Source organism: Juglans regia, chromosome 6, assembly GCF_001411555.2.
Source record: "Juglans regia cultivar Chandler chromosome 6, Walnut 2.0, whole genome shotgun sequence".
Classification (NCBI taxonomy): Eukaryota; Viridiplantae; Streptophyta; class Magnoliopsida; order Fagales; family Juglandaceae; genus Juglans; species Juglans regia.
Window position 1 is genome coordinate 25,955,865 of NC_049906.1, and position 4,936 is coordinate 25,960,800.

Below are 4,936 nucleotides of genomic sequence, written 5' to 3' on the forward strand. Positions count from 1 at the left end.
TTATTCTTCAAATCCACAACAGCATCACAATTCAACTTTAATCTGTAATTTGTTTGTGCCTTCCACCTAATATGATCTCTCACCACACCTTGAGGATGAACTGTTAATTTGGTCCCCTCTTGAGCCTGCTGAAACATCTCCATACTTGGATTTGTGAAGGTTTGTTCAAAGACAAATCTGTTTCTGCGCATCCAAATATCCCGCATATATAGTGACATCCACCCATTCTAATTCATTTGCAGATACTCTCTTACAAAGAGAGTCACATAACACTACGAAGTCCTTCTCTGATCCATTCCATTTCTGAATGGAAGCAGGGAGTTCCAGCCACACATCAGAAGTAGCACTGTAGCCCCACAACACATGCTATACAGTCTCCACTTCCCTCATGCAGACAAGACAGAGCTGGGAGTCATAAATCTTCCTTATGAACAGGTTTTTCCTAGTTGGAAGACATTCATTTAAAGTCTTCCACAAAAAGGTCTTCACAACACTCAAGACATTCAACCTCGGTAGCCTCCTCCATACTTATATCAAGCTATCATTCTCATGGATTAATTGTTGGATCATTAATTGAGTGCTTATTATTAAAAAACACCATCTAGTTTAACCCATAAGAAAAAAATGTTTGCATTTCTTTATTTTGGAATAAACTGCCTCTCAATCCCACCGCCTCTACGTTATAGTTCAAGATAAGCGCTTTTTTCCTAAAAAAACAAAATGAACACTAAAGTGGTTTTTTCTTTTATATATATATATATATACTAGTTAATGTGCAATGTGCAAAGCACGTTTACCTAGTGGCATTGCACGTTATGCCCAGTTGTCAAAACTACATGCTTACTTATTTGGTAATGTCATCCCTATTTTTTGCAAATTTTATATAATGATTATTGACATTTTTTTCCCTCTTAAATATGAGAATTTTCAAGTTTAAAATGGTCCAAAAAAAAAAAAAGTAATGCTAGTTACAGTTATAAGTTGTGCAAAAATCACATATTATTCATAAAAAAGTGTGAATATATCATTTAGAAAATCATTTTTTTATGTAGATCTTATATTTAAGTTACTATTTTAAAAGAGTATGCAATGCTTTCACAATTTATAATTGCAAATATCATTTCTAAACAAAATAAGTAGGTACTAATGGTTACTAAAAGGGAAATATTTTAGTAACAAAAGAATTATATAAAAGTAAATCATAAACTTATGTGGGTTGATATAATAAGTTTGATTATAAAGTTACTTTTGTTATAAAGTAGATCTAAAGAATACTATAAATGTAAGTCAATTTATGAATTTACTTTTAGGTAATATTTGTGCAATGTAATTGTGAGGGGAGTTATCCCTTAGGTCAAGTCGAGCACACTAAGAAGACTCGGGCCCTAGCCCAGCTATGAGGTCTGGGCCGGGTCGTGTGTACTTCAAAGGCCCAACTAAAGAAGATGCAAAGATAGGAAACCATGGCAAACATATGGTAGGGAAGATAGTCTAGAAACCACTAGCCGATGGACAAGTACACTCACCGACTCTAAATATCGCCACCCAAACATGACAGAAAGAGAAGAAAAGCTAAGGAAGGCACGTCACATTAATGGAGGAAATGAAACTTAGAGAGGAAGGCACGCCACATTAATGAGGTAAAGGGAAACTTAGAGAGGAAGACATACCGCATTCAATACAACCCAAGACTTGGAATGCACTAGGAGTGTCAGGAGCAATCTCCATCAGACCTGAACATCCTATAGCATCATAGATGGGCAACATGAGTGTCTGATCTCCTACTGAGTGACACCCCACTACCATGAAGGCCGGACCATTGGGTATAAATAGGCATCACCCACGATCGATAAAGAGGTTTAACATCTATATACATTTCTACTATTGCTTTCATCCCCAATATTGACACTAACTTGAGCGTTGGAGGTACCACAGACCCTAAGCTCCCCATTCTCCTCCTTGCAGGGAAGAGTCTGAGAGCTGCCAGCATGGAGTTGACCAGGCCCATGAAACATGACATCAACAGTGACGCCGTTTGTGGGATCTCTGTTTCCCATAAATAGCGTGTCGTTCGTATTCCAGCGACAACGCACTCTCAGAACTCGCGATGTGAAGAAGCAAGATTTGAAGCAATGGAAGGAAGAGAATAGGCTACGACCATATAGAAACTCATGGACGACATGGAGACCCTTCGTCAGGAGAATGCTGTCTTGCGAAGGGGCGACAGAGAACCAAAAGGAGATCGACAAAGCCATAACTTCAAGACCCATCAAACCCTAGACGCACCAGCGGCAAAGGAAGAATGATGTAGGGTGGACCACTAGATCCAGAAGCTCCAAAACAAGTACGATGAGGTGGTCAAACGGGTTGGCCCACCATCAACTCTGGACCAACTTCTCACTAGCGCCGAGCTGCCACATAACGCTGAGGTTATGGTGGTACCTCTACCTCCGAGGTTCAAAGTTCCACTGATAGACGCATACAATAGGTCAAAAGATCCCTTGGAACATCTGGAAACTTTCAAGGCCCACATGACCTAGCACGGTTTCCCTAGTGAAGTCGCATGCAGCGCGTTCCTCCTTATGTTAAGGGAGCGGCACGAGCTTGGTTTGGGTCCCTACAGCATAGGACTATCATTGTAACACCCCATATTTTAGTGTATTTTTTTTTAATTGAAAGATTATTTGTTATTAATTTAAAATTTATTCTCTTGTTTTAAAATTGTTGGATTTTTAGTTGTGTTATTTTTATGATTTTAATTTTGTGAAAATTATTTTTGAAGTGCTTTCTCTAAATTAATTATTTTTATGCGTTTAAATTTCTTCTCAAATTAAATTAACTTGTTGTTGGGTTTAATTAATTATTTTCATGTTAATCACTGTGTTTGAAATATTTTATTTCACTAGCTGTTTTAAAATCGTTTCCATTGGACCATTTTTGTGACCCAAGATGTGGGGATTGGATTTCATTTCTTTTCCTACATTTTTCTCTTTCCTCTTTTCTTTTTCTTCCTTCTTTTCTTTCTTTTTTTTTTTCTTTTTTCTTCTCCTGGCTGGTTCCCGCGCGCCGCAAACCCCCCTCCCTCTCTCCGTCTGCTTCTTCCTTCGCCCCTAGCGCCGCCGTGCGCCGGCAGTGGTCGTCACCGCCCGGCTTCCCAGCACCCCCACCCACCGGCGACCTCCCCCTCCGATTTCCAGCCCTAGCCGCGCCGCCGTTAGCCTCCACGAAGCCGCGGTATTCCTTGCGCCACCGCGCCACCATCGCGCCACCTCCGGCCACCATCTTCTCACCACATCATCCTCGACCTTCTAGCAACCCATTGGACCCAACCCCAGCTCCGATCCGTCACCGGTGAAGCCACACTAAGTACATTTCCGATTTCGACTTTTTGGCCTTAAAACCGCCCCTTGCGCCGCCACCCACGGCCAACCACCACCACCACTAGTCTCACCGACATCCTAAGCCCTACCCTATCAATCTCGGGTCTTCGTTTACACCCGTTCAAAAGTGGGTTTTTGAGACCCACGGCCATAGTGCATTTGGCACTGTTTTGTTGCTGCGTTGCAGCTTCTAGCACCTTCGTGATCTTTCAAAAATTATATTATAGCATTGTAAGTATTTTTTCCAAAGTACTTTTGAGATTTAAATGTATTTATGCTCTAATTCTTATTTACTGTGTTTTTGTTGGTTGTGTCGGATCGAGTCCGAGGGGTAAGAGGGGGTCGTTTGGATTGGTGGTTGAGAAATTATTTTAGAAGGGAATTTAATTTTCTTTGTCTAGTACAGTTTAATTTTTGGAGGTATTAGTTTATATTTTCTGTTATGGAGTTGTGAATGGGAAGAAGTGTGCTTTGTGTAGTATTGTTGGTTAAATTGTTAGTAATTGTTTGGGACTGTGAACTGTTGGAATAAGTGTGAGTTATTGGAATTTGAATTGGCATTGGTCTTTATGCTTGTATTGGACAATACTGAGATTGGTATAGAATATTTTGGGTCGAAGTGAGGGTTGTCCGGATTGTTATGTGGCTGTTGGAGTTGGTTAAACTTGCTGAATTATGATCTAGAGTTTGGGTCTTGAGTTATCTAAGATCAATTTTGTATTGTTGGACTTTAATATTTAGTTTATATTATTTTTATGAATAGGTAACGAGATGGATAGAGACTGTATTCAAGTCATAGATAATGCGCTGCAGGAGTCAGGTAAGCGGGGTTCCTATGCTGGGTTTTATACAAGCTAATAAGACTGAGGTTGATTTTATGAAAACTTGCATAATTTGTGTTGTGTTGGGAACTTATGAAAACAAAGATCAACCTTGGTCACTTACCTGCATTATTCATGAAATCCGTGTGAAAAAGGAAAATTATATTCTGACATGCATTGTGTAGACATGAGCTAAATTTTGTCATGTGGTTTCTGAAATCTGGAAAAAGAGCGATATTGGGAATATGAAAAGTTGTGCATTTATTTGTTCTGACTTTTGTGTTCAGTGTGTGTAAACTGTTCTGATTCTGTTTTGGTACTCTGTAATTTTTTGATATAATATCCGAAAACCTTTGGCATGGTGTACTGGTTTTCGTATCTGACTCTGTCTCTGCTTTGCTCTGCTCTGCTCTGTTTGGGTTGGTACCAACTTCTCTGTCTCTGAGTGCACCCACTTTGGAAACAAAGTGGTTTTATTGTGGTCTTTCCTGTGTGCACACTCGGGGCTCCGAGAAGAATAAAGAAAAGATTTCACCTCTGTCTCTGCCTGGTTTGGCCACCGGGGTTAGCACAACCTTACCACGGGGGTGAAACATGGTCTCTGCTCTGTTTGATGCTCTGTTTTGATCTGATGATGATACTCAGTTTATGTTATGCCAAAGCACTAAGGGTTTTACTTGTCTTAAAACCATCGCTCTGTTACTTTTGAAAATATGTTATGTTCTGCATGTTAAC